Raw genomic sequence first — 22871 nt, 5'->3', positions numbered from 1 at the left:
TTATATCCTATTTCACATGCAGAAATAGACCCCCCCCCTCAACTGTTTAACTTTTACTGATTTACAAGCATACTTCAGACCAGCATTTGCTTCTGTAATCTTTTCGTGACTGTTTCATCAAAATGCTAACAGAAAATATTTGCATAGCATTAAACAAACCCTGCATACAGATGATTAACCTTCTCACTGAAAATTCCATCTATCCATCTTCCAACTGTTCATCCTAGTTACATCTCTCCTGCCATGTTGAATTCTGGGTAGAACCACATCTTTATGTGTGTTTAATTGTGTTTCAATGTACAGTTACCATATAGACCGAATGCAGCCTCATTAGTGCTTGGCTGACTTCCTTCCAATGAGTTTTTTGTGACCTCTTCTGAAGATAGTAAGTGAGGGTTACAGAGCCCAGGTTAGCCAGCTCTTTGTCGGCACAGACGCTCCCATTAATGCTGTTTATCTGTGTGATATACACACGCTACTCTGCACCCACATTTATGTAGCTGACTTGATCGGTGCTCCCCCTGCTGGTGAGCAGGCCAGTTGCATGTGTAGGTAATGAGAGCGCTTATCCTTTAATTAACCCGTCTCAAGGCTCGGTAAAGTTAGCGTGTCCGGCTTGGCGGAGGTTCCTTCGTTATTGTGTGATATGGGCAGCATTGCTCTGTCCAGCTGTTATCGCACGTTTCCAGCCCTTTGGGAAACACCACACAATATCAGTCTTCAGGTTCACCATGTTCTCATAATGTTCAGCTGCTGTTCCGCGGCAGTCTTTCCGTGAAAGATTTAAAACAGCGAGCGGTAAGTGACATGTAACAAAGTCTTTTCTAACTTACCGCCCATGTTCACATCTTGCTCTCAGTGACCTACACAAACACGGTCACAGTGTCTTTTGGGAACCAGCTTCGTTCGAAACGTTGAACATTAAGAACCTTTATTTCATCTAAAATATTAGTTTGTCATTTTATGTAGGTTTTACCAACAGGATAAATTTTTAATCAATGCATTAAATCAAAAGGCTACTGATAATTATATATGACGTGCTAATTACAGTATAATGATACCAGATGCACCCAAAAATGACACATTATCTGCAGGACGAGCGGTAATTTGCCTCCTTTTGGTATTAAGTGTCACGAATAATGCCGTTTGAGGGCAATGGTTTCATTAAAATATTTCCACGCGGAAACTGTTTGCATAATCGTTTTATTTAAAATGGCATAATAATGTTCAAGGCTGTGTACCATTGACCTTCCTTATGAGACGTCAAATACGCCTGCAATCTGCATATCTGCCCATCAGCACCTATATGTAAGGGGGCATCTGGTACACACCCACCCCCCATACGGTTTCGGAAAGTAGGGCAAGGGCAAGGTGGAGCGGAGAGGATGCAGCAGGCGGGCGGCTGGTGCACCATCTGGGGGGATCGAGTTTCTATAAGCCGTTTGCAGTCATCGGCTGGCAGTGCGGGGCTCCACAGTCACGTTCCCCTTGTTGGATTTACATAAAGCATTGATCTTTTTACTAAATACTGCAGAAATATTCAATATTGTGCTACGCAGCTTCAGTGCCGGGGGTAAATAATTAATCAGAGGTTAACAAGCCCCGTCTCGGCGACGATCCGCAGCTGCTGACTCTAAGCTGGTTTTAGAAACACTGGAGGTGTGATTTTAAAGATTTAATTAGTAAACTTTTGCGTGTTAGAATGAAATAGGTATAAGAAGAGCTACGGCTGTATGCTTGCCGCCTTTGGAGCCGGGGTCATTAAAACTGGTAATAACGCAGCTTTATCTCGTTACACGTTTAATATTTAATGCTGTCATCTGTTTAAATATCAGCAGGAGAGCAAACTAGTACCAGCAGCATCTTGCCCCGCTATCCGTGCGTATGCTGACTGCTGAAGTACAATAAACAGCAGTGTTGATTTGATGCAATTACATGCTTGTGTTTGTCTTAATAAGCGTTAGTCACTGGCGGATCGCAATGAGCCGGGTGCTTATGCAGGCAGCCGAGGTACTCAAACGCACAGCCCTGGAGCTGTCCTGCCATTATTGCGTGTTTGATTTAAATGTTTTTTTTTTCGTATCTATATAAGGAAAACATTAAAAATGGTGAACCAAGGACTAGATTCCACAGTTATCCTTTCCCTGGCCAGCCAGTTTTTATTTTTCATTAAATATTTGTAGGCCGAAGGTTTGAATTTCAGGTGGACCGCTATGGCGTAAGAGGTGGTGACACTGAAAATGCCTCCTCTGAATTGCACCAATAATGATTTCCTGCATTAATGGTCGTAGATTACTAGAATCATTTAATAAAAAGTGGGTTATTTTTGGTGGGAAAAAAAGTTGAACAACACATGGCTATGCTGTAAATTACGATACACATGTTGTTACATCCAGGCACCATGAGGAATATTTTTAAGCCAGTCTCACAAAGAACACATTTTAAATTGCTAATTGGTGAAGGTTTTATAATTGCTAATTGGGCCTGTGGACGTCTGAGTCATCCGGCTTGTCTGGACCTCTGAGGGGCCGCCGTGGCTGAGTACAGTATAAATCATAGATGTGTTGTCATTTTAATTGGATGCAGTACAGAAACAATAAAGGCCATTTGGTACGCAGAAATACTGTTGGAAAAGGACTTCACTTTGTAACCTGGAAAATGCTGTGGTAATAGGATACCATACTTCTAAGTAGCGCATAAGTAGACAAATTCTTCATCTTCCACTTCAGAAAATGGTAGATCATCCAGTGCAGTAATCTCTATAATTTTAGAAGTTAATGTCTTTAGCTCAAGTGCTGCTTAACTTCAAAAATAAGAAAAGTATCGGCCAAGACTGACACATTGAAGTGATACGATATCTTTTTAACGTACAGGTTTATTTGCCAATACTGATATATTGAGCATCTCAAAGAAAATGATTTTCTTCTGTAAAGTTATTTTCTGGCCAGCTTACCTTCACCTCTAAACAGTGTGTAATTTAAACACACTCCAATATTTTTTGACCCCGATCAGGTCATAGGTCACTGTTTTCTGTCACCAGGGCAACACAGCCATCAATCTTTAGCTTGTAAGCTATAACTTGCGTGTTTCTGGGTCAGTTGCGATATTGTGCAGCGTACTGCGAATGGGTGATTCTAGGAGACGTGGAGGTGTTTCTTCCACGATGTAAGGTGGTGGGACTCCATCCAGCATGGACCTTTGCGTTGCCTGACCTCTGAATCGCTTTCCGCGCTTCAATTGGCTGCCGTGCGAGTGACAGGGCAAGTCCACACGTTTGCCCTTGACGGCGGTCCGTAGGGGGCTCCGCGCTCGATGCAGTGCTGAAGGCTTCTAATGTGACACCGCTGGCTTCTATCCATTGTGTCTTCCTGCTCTTGCTGAGACTGTGATGCTTAAGGAGGAAATCAATAGGAACCTTTCACAATGGCTGCGCTATAAAATATGAATTTATTTTGTTCCATTTTCCAAATAAGCTGTAGCAATGAGCCCATCCCGCAGCCCCACAGCTGTAATGGCTGAAGACACAGATAAATTAACCAATCTTGGCTCTGCCTCCATCTTGCCAGAGACATCTTCAGACATACATACAACACTGATGGCTGTTTTCCTCCTCAGCTCAAGTCACGTGTTAATCCCGTTTGGACTAAAACTGAATTCATAATGAGTTAACAACTAGGAGCAAGATTACACCAGATTAAACGTGTAACATAAGTGACGCAGAGCTGGCGCCGGTTTCTGGAACCGTTTCTGGAGTAGATAGCCATGGTTGAATATCATCCAAAGCTACAGGTCTGGCAAGTAAAAATCCAGACCAGGATTTTGTTTCAACCAACCAGTTTGAGAATAAAGAGTGAGAGAATGCTCAACTGGTTGGGTGAAACAAAATCCTGGTTAGGATTTTTACTTTCTGGACCTGAAATTTCCACCTCTGATCTCACCTCCCTCGACTACCTCATCACTACGATGGTATTTGAGCCAGGCCGGACCACAAAGAAGGTAGGTCTAGGGTGAATTTAAGGTGGAGCTTAGTGTTTATACTGACAGATTGAAAAATGTTTCCCTCAGATTTCTGTATGATCTGCAAAGACAAAAGCTCTGTTACAAGGATCAATGATTTTGTCATCGCGCAAATAGGATACACGAAATTTAGTAGCAGCTTGCATAACATAACTTGCATATGTTCGTACATACGTACATATTTACATACATAACAGGACATCAAGCATAGTTTAAAATTATATAAAACTATACACATGACATATGTGTGTATTGCACTCATTTATCAGTAACATGGTATTTATGGGATAGTGTTGCATTCTTTTTCGCTAACGGTTCTTCATCCCAGAGGAGGTCTTTCTGCACATATCCTGTATGCCACTGACCAGACTAAATCAAATTCGGAGCCACACCATTCAGTTTTCTGCACCCGAACCAATAACTCAATATGCTGATCTCATATAGCAGAAATGTAAACAAGGACAAAGTATCGAACGATACAAGTCAAAATCGCATAACCTCCCAGATCAATGGACAGTATCGCAATACTTAACTCCTGTACGCTCAACACAATTCATCATTTCATAACTTAATATGTACTTCTTTCCACAACTGTTTGGTTAATGCTAAGTTCATTATATTAATTTGGTTTTGTCGCCAAACTTCAAATACTCTTAAGAATGAGCTTTGGTGTGTGTCGATATTCCTGCTAGTGCTAACATGCTAAACGTGGACAAAAGGTTAGATGCATTAATGTACCTGTATTAGAGCACATGTTACTGGCTTGAAAATCAGTTTTTCAGTCCTATGATTACATTGTTGCACCTGAAATGATTCTCCTTTTACCATTTGGGTTGAACCTTTCATTTGAGTTTAGCCCATATGATCGCATTCCGCTGAGTTATGGAAGACCACAGCCATCCACTATGGTCGCTGTTTTCTCTGCAATAATTACTCAATAATTAAGGCTGAGATCTTTATCTCTCCCTAGGTTCTGTAAAACCAGTTTAAAAGTGAATGATTGTTTAAAATAATCCAGTAATGAATGCTGACTTCTGAATGTTTAATAGACCTAAGATGGGCGTATTTCATTTTGCCAAATTTTTGTTGAATCAGAAGCAAAGAGGACGTGATGACACTGTATCATTGTCTTTGCCTTCAGTAGACAGAATGAATGTAAAATTTACTTTTCTAAAATAAACTGTTTTTGCATGCCATTGGCTTCAAACACTTGCTTAGGATTGAGTGTTTGCCTAATGGTCTATAAAACAGACCTATGCATATTTCACCTATATGTTTATTTTCTTACTCTATAAAGAAAAACCTGTGAAAATCCAGTGAACCGTGGCCTTTTCATTTTGGGAGTTCCTCAACAGCACCTTCTAGAGGTCTTGCAAGAACCTGCAGGGCTTTCGACCTGTACTACAAAGCTATCAGTATGACGGAGTGTACAAAAGTTGTGCAAAATGCTTTAAAATGTTTTCAAATTATCTGGCAGATGCAGGACCCCTGGAGACAAACAGTCTCATGCAAGGACAGAAAACCCTTTTACAAGCAATTTTAAATGGTGCATATTTTGCATATTACGATATTCAAAATAGAATAACAGCATAAAATTCATATTATTTTGGTAGCCCAGTGCCACATATTTGATTAAGATGCTGGGACTGCTGATTGAAGACATAAAGATCTACCTTTCATACCCCTTGGTCATCAGGCAGTGATTTAACAGGAAATATAACTTTCCTATTATATTAAAGCTTCCCGTACATTATTTGAATCGCTCCCCTAAGATATCAAGCTGTATGAATGTGTAAAGCTACAGTGAATGTAAATACTTGTCTGCCGGACAAAATGTAACAAAATCGTTAGCACAACAGATTGCGGGCAAACACCTTACAGCAATACACCAGAAAGAATCATTTCTGTTCACATATTATACATTTTCATTTTCTTTTCTGCACAGAAGCCGCATGTCTCAAAGAAGCAAACGGAACAGTTTTTGTGGGTTATAACATAAGTTTTCCACAGTCGTGCCAGTTTTAATTAGTGCCACCGGATTTGTTGTATAGGTTACTTACTGTGCCTTTCTGGCTATTTATGTTGGGTGTATGTACTATTTCTATGTTTTCATTTACGGAGTCTATGTTTCAATATCTATAATTTTCAATTTTCCATAGAGAAGTAATAATCTCATTCCCCGCTTACGTGCAGGCTTGCAAGTGAAGCTCATTCCAGCAATGCTGAGATGTAAATTAAGGGGGATCAGTCAATATAGATGGTGTTTATAGAGGGGCAACTATTTAAGCAATTTCGAATCTTCTTGCGTCTTTTGCAAATGCCGTTTTTTGAGAGAAAATACCACAGTTTAGGAGTTTGACAGTGTGGACAGGAATATAGTTTACTGGTAATCTAGTGGAATTACTTTCAGCCACAATCTACACGTAATCTGAAGTCACTGTTTACTGTTATGCAAGCCTCTCACTGGATAATGATTGGGTTACTCGTATTTTCCTTGAACAAATCCGTCTTTTGCTTTGTTGCTGCTTATTGCGGCATCTTAAAATGAGGATAATATCTAAATCTCCTGCTGAAAATGCAGAGAACTTTCAGCAGAGCCCACCAACATATCAAGTGCACGCGAGTGTAATCTGTCAGTTTCTGTTTCGTCATCAGGGTTAGGGCAGGGCAGGTTGTGTATTACAGAAGGTAGCGCAGGGGCTCATCTGGCTGTTTCTGGGGGGGGGGGGGGATTCGTTTCCTCAGAAACCTCAAGCTGCCACATGCCTACACATTAAAAAACAACTTTTGTGAAATGAGACTAGCCTCACTTGAGGAGATTAAAGTTCTGGAAAGAGCATGAATACATGCAGCAGATGTAATGGGAGAGAAGCCCTCAGCTCTGTAGGGGGGGGGTGAGATCGCTGCACGGAGCTCTGCGGTCATGCAGATCTGCTCATCCGCAGTGTCGGCAATGTGATGGACGCCTCTTCTGGGGCTGGATTGCTCCCACTTTCCTATTTCAGAATACAGCTACACCCTGAGTGCGTCTTCGTTGGCAAGCTGCGAGTTTGAGGGCAACAGAAGGACTTTACCTTCTGTAAGTTTTTTCCTTGGAGAATCTCCCCCCAAACCTTCCAGTCCTCGGACACACAGATGTTTGTTGGTCAGTGTAGGGCGCAGGTCCCCAGTTCCGGTCCTGGAGGGCCAGTTTGCAAATCTCCCTGCTCAGACACACCTACTAAGCCTGGTTTTTGGCTGAGTTTGAGCAGGGGGATCTACAAACCGTGTTGGATTCTGGCCATGGAGGACTGGAATGGGGAATCCTGGTATAACGTAATAATAATAATAATGAAGCTGTATTGATCCCTGTGGGTAAATTCTCTTTTTCCTATCCCACTGTGACACACCGATGTAGGAGAGAACAAACTTGGCAGCAAAGGGCACCCACAGAGCTGGGGGTTACGGGCCTCGCTCAAGGGCCCACAAACACGTGACTGTTCTGCTGGGGCCGAGGCTCAGGCTGGTGACCTTCTCGTCACAGCACAGAGGCTGAGCTCCTCCCAGCACACCTAAAAACATACAATATGAATTCCATCTTGTACCTCATTTAAGCTTACGTAAAAAATAATTTCTTGTGGAACCTATGAGTGGGCAGTGAGGTGGTGCAGTGGTTAGTACTGTCGCCTTACACCACTGGGACATGGGTTCAAGTCTCGGCGGGGATCCGTGTGTGGAGTTTGTATGTTCTTCCCATGTTGTTGTGGAGTTCTCTGGGTACTCCGGTTTCCCCCCCACAGTCCTTAAACATGCAGAGGCCAATTTCCCGCTGGTGTGCATGTGTGGGTAAATGGTGTGTGAATGTGCCCTGCGATGGGTTGGCGCCCCATCCTGGGTTGTTCCTTGCCTTGCGCCCATAGGCTCTGTGCCAACCCACGACCCTGAATAGGGTAAGTGGTTACAGAAGATGGATGGATGGGAACCGAAAGTATATATTTTTTCAGTGTCCTTCTTATCACCTGCATGCATAGTGTGTCTGCATGGTGAAGGAAGACGCGGCTGAACAAAACACTATGTGGCGGAAGCATGTGACCATCGCTTCCAAGGAAACTGATTTCTTTAGCTCGTTTTCCAATTTATGCAGCATCACTTTATCAAAAACGGGAGCAATTATAAGATTTTCTTTTTAAGTTGTGCACATAAAAGGGTTGATATTTCATACAGAAGAAGCAGCCAATCAGATTTCAGCTGGAGCTGGTGCCCTAGTGGACCCGCACCTGTATACACCCCAAGTCAAAAAGCTGGAATTTAGGGGCAAAATGTGCTCTTTGTTCATTAAACCACACTGCATACGTTCGGGGTGCTTAAAGACAGTCTATTATTCTTAAATGATGAGTCAGTGTTGAAATGATGCTATTTTCGGAGCAGTGCGCTTTTTAAAAACTCGGCCCTAAACCGTGGTGTAGTGTGAAAATAGGGAAAAGCTGACCAGACAACCTGTTGGGTTCATGATGAAAATATGACACTGGTCCTCTTTTCTCCTGTAAATGTGCTCGTTTTAATGAATCTGTTTTTTTTATTAATTGCATCCCATGAGTCATTTTTAGTGCCTTTTTAGTAACACACAGTACCAGTGACAGACAGGCTGAGCAAATCTGTATCTGCTCAGACCGCAGCAAACATGTTGTCTGCCAGGAGTATGAATACATCGCTTTCACAGAGAGGCATTGTTAACATTGGCGAGGAGATGCTCGTATCCCAGCCTGGATGAGAAGCAGCGTGTTTGAGCGATGTACGCCTGCTAGCTGAACTCGCAGGCGGAGAACACGCTGTAAGACTTTCTCGGTTCCCCAAGAGGCCGTCGACGAGGGAACAGCTGATCCAGTTTTGGATGTTGGAGAAATTAAAAGATTTGAAGATTGAAGCAGACTGCACACAAGCAGATATTTTCAGAGAAAATGATACTTCTGTAAGTGAGTAGTATCATAGCTGCCATATCTCCTTACTTCCTTAGGCAAATTGGACCACTCCTCAGCTATTGCTGTTTCCAGTCCAGACCCTTTAATATGAGCACATCATTTTGGATTGAACCTTCCATATTGTAATGTGTCCTTAGTGTTTACTCCATAAAAAATAACTCATGAGAAAATGATTGGCTCAGAGGGATAGCCAATCAAATTGAAGAGGACTTGGGTTCAAGCAACTTGGTTGGTCCCATCTCTTCTACTTACTTGGACCCACCTCCTTTACAATCTGACTGACTATCCCTCTGAACCAATCATTTTTCTTACTGCCCTTAAAAAATAACATTAACACTCTTTTGGAACAGGAAGAATCTATAGAACGTGAACATGAAAAGGCCTTCAAGGATATTGAGTCCCAGTAACATTATATCATCAATATACCTATTCATAGTTTGAAATAGCATTGAATGGAAAGATGGTAACTTTGTATACTTCCATTTTGAAGATCCTTTTATTTTAATTGTATGCCTTCTACCCCGATTAATCTTGCTCCTAGCAGACCTTCTTGCTTTGTTAGCCTGCCTTTGCCTTGCGGGTCTCGTTTGTTTGTTTGTCCGTGTTCATCCTGCTCAGGGTAGCGGAATGTTCCTCTTTATTTATTAGTTCTTTGTTGGGGATCCTGTTTCTGTAATATTTTCTTTTTTCTTGTCAGTAAAAAAGGATTAGAGTATAATGAGTGAAACAGACCTAGAAGTGTATTTACAGGAAAACAGCTTGAAGTACAATTTATAATTCAAATGTATACATGCTAAAAGTTCAGACTGCTTAAGGGAGAATGACAATTCAATAGTGGAGAACCTGCTGATGGCCAGTGTGACCGTGGAGAACCTGCTGATTGGTTGGTGATACATTTTCAGCCTGTAGTGCCTCCTATGAAGATGCTGTCCCCTGAAATGTACATTAGCAGGTTTGATCAGGGAGCTGTGTGATAGTGACCCCCCCCCCCCAGATACTTACTGTGCATTCCTTTTTGTTCAGTCTGCTGATCAGTTGAAACTGAAAGATTATTTTACTTACAATGCAAAGCGTGAATTTAAACATTCGCTTTTGTTTTAGCACCTGCCATGTATGCATGACTTGATAATTATTATTTAAAAACAACCAAGTTACATTTATCCACGTATGCTGATCATGTTTGACATGATATATCCTAACGCAGAAGCAGCAGCTGAACCAATCTGACATACAGGCCCAGAACTTTCATGAGGGGACATGAGTGGCATTGGCAGATGCCATACTGGGCGGGGCTTTTTGGAAATGCTGGGTGGGCACCAATGACATCAGAGGAGTGGGGGCGTGACCGTGGCAGAAGTCGTGAGAGTGGCGGTCCATTTAAACTTACCCACGGACGAGGATCTTTAATGATGTGATAGTAATATTTCTAAATGGCATTGATCTTGTTTTCCTTCCTCGATGGAAACCAGCAAGATGCCTTCTTATACGTTTGGCTCGTGGAAGACGGGAATCTAATCAGCAAATTGAGACAGTGACTGCAAGTAATTCTCCAGATACATGTCACACTGTTCATGACTGCGTTTCCTGACATCATGTGACGTGAGGTAGCTCACGTTCTGAACAGAGGCTTGTTCATTTCCGCGGCTGAGTTTGCGTGTCATTCCTTTTCCTCTCCATTTACCCCAGGAAAGGAGGCATATAGGTAACAAGCAGGAGTGTGGGAGAGTGACTTACAACCTGCAGACAAATATGTTCTCATTTCAGGTTTCAAGCAACATGATGTTATAGGGAATATCTGGTGGACAGCAGGCATTGCTGTTCCCCACAGCTGACAGCTGATATAAGAAACTTGTTTTCAGGGGCCTCATGGAGTGAATTACCTAAGTATGGTCTCCTGTCCAATGATGGTCTCCTGTCTACGGCCCCATGATGGTCTCCTGTCTGCTGCCCGAAGATGGTCTCCTGTCTGCTGCCCGAAGATGGTCTCCTGTCTGCTGCCCGACGATGGTCTTCTGTCTGCTTCCCGAAGATGGTCTCCTGTCTACGGCCCGAAGATGGTCTCCTGTCTACGGCCCCATGATGGTCTCCTGTCTGTGGCCCGAAGATGGTCTCCTGTCTACGGCCCCAAGATGGTCTCTCAGAATGAAGTTGCATGTTGGTTTTTTGGGGAAACTGGCAGAACACAGCAGCAGTTGAATCTAGTGACATGTAAATTATGGTAAGTAAGGAAATGTAGTAATCAGTGTTTCATATTAAATATTGCATATACAATATTTCGTAGAAGGAAGTTGATTGTTTTGCTCTCATTCCTTCTATCCATGTTCCTTTGATATATTACCTATGTAAAATTAATCTTTATTATCTGGTAAATTTTCAGAAAATATTTCAGAAATTTATTTATTTATTTATTTATTTATTTATTTATTATGCAGATTTGTATTTAGTGGTGGCTCAGGATTGGTTTAGTCCAAATAAAACTAACATCTCTAAGCGGAGGTGCACATGAGTATAGGGTCCAGTGCTAAACCCACTGGATAAGCTTCACTGGAACAGAAAATCAGAAAACAGTAAATAAAATGATAGGTTGATGCAGGGAGGGACACGGGGTCCAGGGTTAGAGTTTGGTCAGCCCCTTTGCTGCATTGGTTTAAAACAGGTTTGCTGTTAGAGAGCCTTCAGAAGCAGGACTGTGGCTCTGACACTTATGAGTCTGTTATCTCCGTGGTGTTACTGTATTTTTGGTGTAATAGCTGCCTTGGATGCTGAATTGCATAGTAAGATCCGGTGGGGAAGCGAAATGCTTGAGATATGGGTTAAGAACTGGTTCTGAGATGTATATTATCAATCAATTCTTCCTTTAAAAGCAGAAAATAATGAGCAGTCAGTCTTTTGGCCAGGTTAGCTTTGGTCTAGGTCTGTCATATTCTGTTAGGGCTACGGTTAGTCAGACACCTGGCCAGGCTAGATTGGTCTAGGTCGGTCGTATTCTGTTAGGGCTACGGTTAGTCAGACACCTGGCCAGGTTAGCTTTGGTCTAGGTCTGTCATATTCTGTTAGGGCTACGGTTAGTCAGACACCTGGCCAGGCTAGATTGGTCTAGGTCGGTCGTATTCTGTTAGGGCTACGGTTAGTCAGACACCTGGCCAGGCTAGCTTTGGTCTAGGTCTGTCGTATTCTGTTAGGGCTACGGTTAGTCAGACACCTGGCCAGGCTAGCTTTGGTCTAGGTCTGTCGTATTCTGTTAGGGCTACGGTTAGTCAGACACCTGGCCAGGCTAGCTTTGGTCTAGGATTGTCGTATTCTTTTAGGGCTACGGTTAGTCAGACACCTGGCCAGGCTAGCTTTGGTCTAGGTCTGTCATATGCAGTTATGAGAGCTCAGAAGTAAAGGATTCTTTTGCTCCAGGCAACAGGAGAATCTGCAGAAAGGGTCACAGAAGAGCATCCCAGGAAAAATAAGAGGCAGAATCTAACTGCCCTCTGGAGCAGTAACTGTTACTGGATAATCAGCAAACAGCCGTAATGTAATCACAGTTATGGTCCGATTAGTGTCCAAGGACGCATTACAAGAAGACAACAGGGCAGCTTTTCCTACATTTTATGATCCGTGCGAGTGCGAAAGGGGGAGAAAATGCTTTTTTGATAAAAATGCTTTCAGATGCAGTTTACATTTTCTGAAATTACCTTGTATAATGTAGAAATACATTTTTATTATATTTTGTTCAGTGTATTTAAATCCCTGAGATGGGTTGGCGCCCCCTCCTATCCTGGGCCGTTCCCTGTCTTACGCCTGTAGCCTCCGGTCTAGGCTTCAGACCCCCTGCAACCCTGAATAGGACAAGCAGTTACGGAAAATGGACAGATGGATGGATGGATTTCAATCCTGGGTTAAAAAAAAAATCACAGTTATTTACTGTGATTATAAATCTCTGGATCCAAGATGTAAGCATTTGATGGGCGAGACAAACGGAAAAAGCCAAAGTGCAGTAGCATGGCAGCGTGCCGACAGGTACCAGCCAATGGAGGCGTTTCTGAAGAGCCCCAGTGTTCTGGGGGCAGGTCGACAGAGATGCGTGGAGACACTGGGCTGCCCACCCTGACAACAGCGGCCCCCTCCTTCCTGCACTACGAGTCCAGAGTCACTCTGTTCACAACGAACCAATGAATGATGCCGAGGATCCCAGGCTCCGCCCCCACTTTCGTCCACCCACATAAATTGACGAAGCGGACAGGGATCCGGCCTGCTAGGGGGATCAGTCTAATCTCCTCATTAGCTCTGACACAGGGCACATGTCAGCAGTTTCCTCTGGGCTGAGTGAAGAGACGAGGAAAATAATTGCAGGAGCTGGTTTAGATAAGACTGGCCATTTGCTAATGACCAAGCGCTCTGAATACATACAAATAACCTGCTGCGTGGCAACGTGGAACCATCACACAGAGCCGCTGCTCTTTCTCTAGATCCCAGAAATAAATATATAACAGATGTTGTTAAGGCAAACAAATAAAAATAGGTACCCCGCCCCCTCCCTAAAACGACACGATGCTGCTATTATAGAATTATACTCTCCTCGTGCTCGTTTTGATTTCCTCCCCGTGGGAGATTCTGCATTCTCTGTGAAAGTATGATCTTTTACACTCACATCAGAAGCCTCAGAAGCCTTTTCTCTGAAACCAGAACCTCTTCAACCAGCCGGTTAACTCGCAAAGCCCTGGCTCTTGCGTCGTTTGCGATCGCTGGCTCGTTTGACAGGATGCTGCCTGCTCTATGGAGCTGAGAGTTGGGCTTGGGCTGGGTCCCTCCCTGACGGAGCTGGATCTTCAGCACCATGTTCTTCAGATGTTCTTCAGTGTGGCTCAGACGAGGCAGCCCGACTCACCCCAAGCAAGTCGTTTAGTTAAGTGCTTATTAACTGCCTCGCTCTGGACACCCTTTCAGGCATTGTGGGGGGAGACCTAAATGGCAGAACCGTCACCCCTTAAGCATATTAACACACTCAGTATCGGCTCTGTGAGAGCGTAGCTTCATCACATGGGGTAGAAAACACCCCCCCCCCCCCGTGAATCTGACACTGTCCTCATGAAAAGCATCATTAGATTCCAATTTGACCTCAGACTTTGTTTTATTTTATTTTTTTAAATAAAGCACTTAATCGTCAGCTTCTGTATACCCAATGACAGAAAATGCTTATCCAATCAAGGCTGCGGTGAACCAGGAGGCAATGTGGTGAACACGAGTCAATCACACACACACAGCATGTCAGAACTCCTCCACACGGCCGAGCTGAGCCCTGCAGCTCTGGGGGTGCTTGGGGGAGGGGAGGGGGGGTCACTGCTCTGGCCTCATCAGCTTCTAATGAGCTTCCGTTCGGAATACATTTTGTTTAGACCTCTGTTTAAATTAAGGGGATCATTACTATGCAGGACAAAGAGCTAAGCGCTAACTCGTATGGCAGCATTCATAAATCCTCTCCGTGAGTCTCTGCTTCCTTGCTCGCCGCCCGCTTGACGTTGGCACCCTCTCTCTGCGGGCATCTCCTAGGAGCTGGGCACAGTGCTGCCACGTATCGATGCGTGACCATGTGCCGCTTTTTCAAGGTCGAAAGCGCGTGGAGGGAGAGTTTAGTGAACCTCAGCGACGGACATCGATGCCATTCGAATGCAATAAGCCGCTTTCATTCCGGCAAAAGCAGAAGACCTAACACGCGTCGGGAACCTTTTCATGAGTATTTCTGAATTCCAATCCGTTAATTCGTTGTTATGGATATGCTGGCAAATTTCCATCTTCAGAGCATATTTTCATTTAAAGCAAAAAAAAAAAAAAACATAGTGGGTAATTAATTAAGCACATTAACAGATAAAACCGAATGCTGAGTGCACCAGAGATAAGGCAACTGACAGCAGTGGCTGCTTTGCTCTAATTACGGGAAGCAGTGGAAACAAACAAATCTATAAAGAATGGAATCTGATGGACAGATATACAGGTTTCAGTGGGGGAGGGGAGGATGGTCCCTTTCCAAATTACATCCTGAAAACCTTTAAAAACAGTACATACATAATGGCTGGGGGTGTTTGCAACAGTATTGCTGCACAGAGATTCAGTTAATGTGGAGTCAGTTAACAGTGCCTCAGTGTAACGGCAGCTAGACAAGTATCAATAGCTAGAAAAGTAACGATAGCTACAATAGCTACCACATCTATACAGAAGAATCTAAAATTTGTTAACCAGGAATCTTCCACTGGGAGATTATTAGGTATTAAGTACTCTCCTCCAAGGAAAAGCCTATACCTGTGCTGGGTTGGACTGGATTCTCCCAATTGTCAGTCAGACTGACAATTAGGTTTCCACGTGAAGCGAAGCTGTGAGACGGCCGGTCACTGTCACGAGTGTCTGTCAGTGCCGAGTCGTCGCTGCTCTCTGCGAAGATCAGGGCTGTGTCACTAGGAGAAGCGAGACAGGGCCCAAAGGACTGTCAGCCTCCGCTGATATTCTGTCCTTTCTCCATCATGGGAACAGTCAGCACATTTACAGAGCAGCCTTCAGGTAAAAGAGAGACAGTTTTCCGTACAACACTCGCATCGGCTGTCGCTGGCTCGGTGGATAGCGACTGCTGCCTCGCATTGTCAGAGTTATGGGTTCGTGTCCCACCTCTGTTTTATAAATTCAGCATTTGCATGTTTCCCCTTTGTTGAGTAGGTTTCTTTCCGATGTCCAAAGACGTGCAGTTAAGCTTATACACCCCTGTGAAGTAGCCCTTGGTGGATGTATGTGCCCTGTGATGGACTGGCATCCCATTCGGAGTGTCCCTCGACCTTCCGATTTTTCACCTTCAGTTTCTTCCATATGGGAATACCTGTTGGTTTGGAAGTTAGAACACAAGCCCATCTTTTTGTTAACACTCGTAATATCCAGGCTGTGTTTTCAATAATCCAAATGAAGGCGCAGATTAAATATTGACTCAGATAATTGCTTAGGAATGTTTGCATTTAGATTGGCTCTAAGCGAGTGATAAATCGGGGAAAGTAAGATATCATTCTGGAATAGAGTGAAGGCATAAGCGGCACGGTCAGCACACGGGCACAAGCAGAGTCACACGGGCACAAGCAGAGTCACACGGGCACAAGCAGAGTCACACGGGCACAAGCAGAGTCACACGGGCACAAGCAGAGTCACACGGGCACAAGCAGAGTCACATGGGCACAGCGTCACTAAGATTACACGTGGGATGTAAGCAGTGCAATTAAACTCCAGACAATCAAATTTGCATCACAGAGTGTCATATTCAGTTCGCGTATCGCAGTGAAGGCTGCGGGTTTGGGCGTCTGCAACCCCGCATCGCTGCAGGAGATTTCGACATTTGTAAATCGCACATTTAAGTAGAGTATGTTTTTGTCTTTTCCTCTGAGGTCAATGGGGCTACTCATGCTTGAAATTAGTGATGGGAGATATGAGGCTTCGGAAGCCACCAGGCGACTCTCTGTGGCTTTACCTGCGGTACCCGACGGGAAGCAGATGAAAGCAGGCGGTGATCGAGGCCGTGCGATAATCCTGGAGAGTGTGGCGTTTCAAGCTCCGTGCCGCCCAGCTGTGCTTGAGGTGTGTCAGTATTCGCTTTTGGTGGCTTAGAGGTGTGCGATTTGACAATAATAGATCGTGAGCAATTAAAATGTTTCCACGATCTGTCTTTTTATGGAGAGATTGTTTGAATGTGCACTGTGGCATGATTCTATCAGTCGCAGTTCTATGGCTCATATGCGCAACTTAAGTTGTTTTGTCAGCAAAATCCTTCTCGACGCGCCAATAAACCGATAATAGAGATTTGCACCCTCTTCCCAACATGCAATGCACAACATGAAACAAGTTCTCTGTTTGTTAACGTAGTGGCATGGATGACAATAAGGACCCTTGTGCCTGAAAAAGAATTTGACAATAGTAATATGCAACGGTGAGTTTATATTTTCAAAATAAATCACTGGAAAGAGTATGCTGTGCTATTATATTTTTTAGGGTTTGTTACTATATATATTATTTTTAAATAAGGGAATTACTTTTAGTTATACTGTTCAATAACTTGCAAAATAGTCTTAAGAACCAACATGAAAAATAATCATATCATGGATCATGATCCTGTCAGAAAAAAATTGTAATTATGATATTTTTGATATATTGCCCACCCAGTGCAAGGTTTATTCCAAATGGCGATCACGTAAAAATCACCGATGCTGCCTCCGTGCCCTTTGAAATAGGGGCAAATGATGGCGATGAAGACGACGTGCCTAAAAATCATCAATATTCCAGGTAGACAAATAGGGCATCAAACCGAAATGAAAATGATCAGAAGCCGTCCCCAAATGTAAACAGTTCCCTTGGTTAATGGCCTTTATTGGCAAGTAGCGTTTGCAAGTACATTGTGCATCTTATCTTAATGGATCCCGCCTTTCATGAAAAATCAATGTGAGAATTGAGATGGCATGCAGTCACCCCCATCTGCGGCACAAGCACCGCCCATCGCCCACAAAACAGTTTTGTTATGCTGTCCTGAAAAATTGGAGACTTTTTCACATACCTCTGTTTGTCACATTAATTCAGGTGACATAACGCTGCACTCCTGTTACGCTCTGCTATAAATTGCTTTTGGTCCAGCTATTAATCTAAAAATAATCCCATAAAAAATAGCGAAACACCCTTTATTCTACTTGAAAACCACTTTTAGTTGCATCCATCCTCCCACCAATAGGTGATATTTAAAGCAACATTTTGACGACGTCAAGCAAACTTAGCAGGCAGCATTTTCAATCCCAAATATCTTTAATGGTGTCTAACCCCAAAATTGTGTCTCCAGATGACATCTTGGCCGGCCTGAGTAGCTTTGGGTAAGTACCATGGCCCGAAGAGACGAGGCCAAAATGGCTTTGGGCAAGAGAGAAGGTAGGTGACCTTGACACAGTGGCCTGGAAATTGCTGATGTCAGCATGCTACGTGTGTCAGCTGAACCCCCTAGTGCCTGGAAGCTGCTCCTTAAGCCCAGAGCTATTTCTCTGAGGTTTGGGATGCCGTCTGAAGTGCACTGAGAAACAGAGCCGCTTCATACGGGCAGTTTAGTAGGGAGATTAGCACTGAAACGGAGGCAGGCTGCAGATTCTGATCCTGAGAACAGAAACGGCTGCCATCTCCTAAGCAAGGCACTCCATCCGGATGGCCATGGAGGACCCAGCTGCACGCAAGAACCATCCATCCATCCATCCATCCATCCATCTTCTAACTGCTTATGCTTGTCAGAGTTGTGGGGTAAAATGTTCGTATTGTAAGTTATATCATTTGGACCATAACCAACATCTGGAACTCAGCTGCAAATGTAAAATTATTTCTTATATACATACTTTTTAACGCCGGTTTATCCGCTGTGGTTTTGCTGATCCAGTCCCCGTTCACAGGCTGTCCTGGGGTCCATCACACGGATGTGGAGAACACGCGGATTTCACACCCTGGCCCTGGATCTGTGACGTTAAACCCCATGCCAACATCTGCCCTTAATGAAACTGAGGATATTGCTGCTATTTGATCTTGCTTTTCCCTCGGATACCTGTTTCCATAAACAGATTCTTTCTTCCCCAAGCAATTTAGCCTTCAGTGAATTGCTGGAAGCTACTTTTTTCTTAGCACTTTAAAATAAAATGCAGATGTGAAGTAAAATATACATTATTAATATGATTTATAAGCAGGAGCAGCATACTCACACTTCCAGGGCCCTGCTCTGCGTGACGTTTGCGTGTTCTCCCCGTGTCGTGTTTTCGTCCTGTACTTCAAAGCCATGCAGTTAGGTAAATCACTGACTCTAATTATTTGCCCATCATGCGTGTTCTGCCATGGATTAGCTTACAGTCCAGGATGAACCCCAGCCTTGTGCTCTGGGCTGCTTGGAATAGACTCCAAGCCCTCTGTGACCCAGTACAGTAGGGGTTCCCAACCTTTTCTTGACTGCAGACCAGCTAATGCTGCGCAAACATTCCAGAGCTTTTCACAGCCTGGGTGGGGGGGGGGGGATGTGCTAGCAGTAAAATTGGTCGACTGTAGGGGAAGGGGTCGAATGCCTTAAACAAAAAAAAGTGTAGCTTTTACAATATGTCTTTAGTTTTTTTAAATCGACCCCCAAATCCGCAATGTTCCAAAGTCCAGTGAAGTACTGCCCACAGACTGGCCAGCAACAGGGTTTGGAACCCATGCTATACTGGATAAGCATTTCCCTTTTATTACTTTATAACTAATTTTGCTACATGCATTCAAAATGTCTCTGATTGTAGTGCAGGAGCACAAATAGTTTAGGAAATCAGGAAATTAAACTAGGCTACAAGAGACAAGCCAGGATTTGCCTTTTTTGGAGTCGCATACCTGTGAGAGTGAATCTGTGGGGCTTTACGTCAGAGATCCTGCTTCTCCACCTGTGACATGTTCCCAGTCTGGAGAGAAACCTGAAGAAACAGGCTGGCAAAACACAGGAAAATTTTCCCTAAAGGATGCACTTTTGTTTCGTGAGTTTGAATGTTGATACGGGAGTGAAAGAAGCTCAATCGTGAAATGGGAGGGGATGGGTGCCAAGGTTAGAGGTTCATGCAGCGGCTTTGCAGGCCGTCAGGGGAGGGTTTTTATTAAAAACAAAAATCAGCACAGCAGCAGCATCGTTAGCTCTGCCCTTGGTGACGGTTTCTGTAAACAGCAGCGGGAAGGTGCTGACATTTCACAGAGCTGGTGTTTTTAAAAGGAACCTCAGTGGACTGATGCTTTCCTTATTCATGTGAAAAGGGCAGACCTCTCTGCATAGAGAACACCCCGGGACGGGCGTCTTCCGTCCCCCTCCTCGTCCGGGATGGGGGTCACGTGTCCCCCTCCTCGTCCGGGATGGGCGTCACAGGTCCCCCTCCTCACCCGGGACGGGCACCTCAGGACCCCCCTCCTCGCCCGGTACGGGCGTCACAGGTCCCCCTCCTCACCCGGGACGGGCACCTCAGGACCCCCCTCCTCGCCCGGTACGGGCGTCACAGGTCCCCCTCCTGGCCCGGGACGGGCATCTTGCGTCCCCCTCCTCGTCCAGGATGGGGGTCACGTGTCCCCCTCCTCGTCCAGGATGGGGGTCACGTGTCCCCCTCCTCACCCGGGACGGGCACCTCAGGACCCCCCTCCTCGCCCGGTACGGACGTCACAGGTCCCCTTCCTGGCCCGGGACGGGCATCTTGCGTCCCCCTCCTCGCCGGGATGGGGGTCATGGGTTTCACCCTCCCCTGATCACTCTGCCAGGCTCTGTATGGGTGTGTCGGCTGCATCTCTGCCATAAACAAAAGTTCCTTAGACCTGCTTCCTCTACACTGTCTCTCCTAATGCTGACAAACTGATGCTACTCAACCGTGTCCTCCCCCCCCCCCCCGACACAAAACTCTGGCAAAGAGCATCTGCCAAACGATGAATAATAAATAAAAAATAAAATAAACAAAGGAGCACATAAATAAAGAGCCGCAGACTGCCATTTATCACTGACTGGAAACACACCTAATACATTTGTTACTTGTGCTTATTTGTTAACGTAGCATTTGCACAGATACCGGGCCACAGAAAATATCACTGTGTGCTCACACTTTCTGCCGTTTCAGGCTGCTGTCTGCAGCTTGACTTCTGTGTGCATAATGAACTAAATAAATGTACCACCACCGTGTTTTTATCTGGGTTCTTCTAGGTTATGCTGTGTTTATTCTTTTTTTTTTATAGATTATTCCCGCTACGTGATTTGTAATGCTTATAAGCCACTGTGAAACAAACATGCTAATGAAGACCCATATGCTGAATGTTATTCCTGTATGCTAAGCTTCTCCATGAAGCAGAGACCACCTTTGGATTCCTTACGCTTGCTACTACTTTTGCTTCTTTTATCGATTATTTGTCCGCTCCTTGTTGATTTGTTTGTTCGTTTGTTTTCTGGTGCCTCCAGCCATCCAGTGCCAGAACACAGTGAGCTCTGTTCGCAGTGCAGTGAAGGCCCCAATAACCCAGTCAGTGTTACCTAGAGAAGCAGCATCAGAACGCAGCTCATGCAAATTTACGGAACAACTGTTGAGTTCCACTCCCTGCCGCTGTGGCCATACGCAAGGAAATAATGAATAAATATCAATCAATCATACTGTGCGTCTTAAACATATGGAATGGCACATTGACCAAGAAAACACCTTCATTAAACCCCAGCTGATAGAATATTAGCAAACAAATCAGTGACATTAATGCACTTTAATGGCGTACAATCAGTGCATGAATTGGGCCAGTACTCACTGGTATGCAGTACCAGCATTTCTTTGTTTTTCTATTCAGGATACCAGCAAAAAAGGTTCTGGTGCCATATACTAAATAACAAGGGGAGTCCCAGCACCTGGTACTCAATAACAAAGAGAATACCGGGACTTGGTACTCAATAACAAAGTGAGTACCGGCATCTGGTACTCGATAACAAAGAGAATACCGGGACTTGGTACTCAATAACAAGGTGAGTACCAGCATCTGGTACTCGATAACAAAGAGAATACCGGGACTTGGTACTCAATAACAAGGTGAGTACTAGCATCTGGTACTCGATAACAAAGAGAATACCGGGACTTGGTACTCAATAACAAGGTGAGTACCGGCATCTGGTCCTCAATAACAAAGAGAATACCGGAACTTGGTACTCAATAACAAGGTGAGTACTGGCATCTGGTACTCGATAACAAAGAGAATACCGGGACTTGGTACTCAATAACAAGGGGAGTACTGGCATCTGGTACTCGATAACAAAGAGAATACCGGGACTTGGTACTCAATAACAAGGTGAGTACTGGTATCTGGTACTCGATAACAAAGAGAATACCGGGACTTGGTACTCAATAACAAGGTGAGTACCGGCATCTGGTCCTCAATAACAAAGACAATACCGGGACTTGGTACTCAATAACAAGGTGAGTACTAGCATCTGGTACTCGATAACAAAGAGAATACCGGGACTTGGTACTCAATAACAAGGGGAGTACTGGCATCTAGTACTCAATAACAAAGAGAATACCGGGACTTGGTACTCAATAACGAGGTGAGTACCAGCATCTGGTACTCGATAACAAAGAGAATACCGGGACTTGGTACTCAATAACAAGGGGAGTACCCGCATCTGGTACTCGATAACAAAGAGAATACCGGGACTTGGTACTCAATAACAAGGGGAGTACCAGCATCTGGTACTGAATAACAAGGGGAGTACTTATTAACAGAGTTCTGGCACGTGTTTCCGCCCCCCTTTAAGCACTGTGTACAATAGTTTTGGTGCATCTGCTATCACTATGGCGGATATGCTGACCGTTTCCTTTGCAGTCATTGGAAGAATTATGCTCAACATTTAGAAAAACAAATTGCTCATTTAAGAAAAGTGTTTGCCTAATTTTAGTAAAAATGTTAATGGTTATAGATCAGCATGTGGCTAAATTGCAAACAGTTTTCGCAAAAAATGTTTCCCTGGGAGGGTGTGAATGACAATGGCAGCAGTGCATTAGTATTGAGGCGTTCTCTTGCAAAGCTGTCATCCAGGGTGTAATTAGGAATTAATGCAAAGCTATAGAATAGAGGTTGTGGTATAGCAGTGAGCTTTCATGACACCAACAGCTCATGCCAGGTTGGCCAGCAGTTCTCTTCAGACGGTTCAGGCTAACAGTCCTTTTTCCTGACAGCCTCCCTGAGTTGCCTGTGTGGCACTTGCTTGAGGTTTGTACATCACAGCCCACTTCTCAGTCTGCCGATTGAAAGACCCAGACAGACTGGAGAGAAAGGCAGCAGCAGAACTGATACGTTTATCAAAAAAAATTCCAGTTCTGATAAACAAAAAACAAAAACAAAAAT

General features: G+C 44.2%; 1 long non-coding RNA gene across 1 annotated transcript; it reads left to right on the top strand.

Moving 5' to 3' along the window:
- The first annotated feature begins 631 nt into the window (after window positions 1-631).
- Window positions 632-19200, top strand: LOC125712221 (uncharacterized). The gene is made up of 3 exons (XR_007383214.1): window positions 632-798; window positions 10835-11193; window positions 18407-19200. It is a non-coding gene; the product is annotated as an uncharacterized LOC125712221 (long non-coding RNA).
- The last annotated feature ends 3671 nt before the right edge of the window (window positions 19201-22871 follow it).

Source organism: Brienomyrus brachyistius, chromosome 17, assembly GCF_023856365.1.
Source record: "Brienomyrus brachyistius isolate T26 chromosome 17, BBRACH_0.4, whole genome shotgun sequence".
Classification (NCBI taxonomy): Eukaryota; Metazoa; Chordata; class Actinopteri; order Osteoglossiformes; family Mormyridae; genus Brienomyrus; species Brienomyrus brachyistius.
The sequence above is the reverse complement of the archived record's forward strand: the minus strand, read 5'-3'. Positions and strand labels throughout refer to the sequence as shown.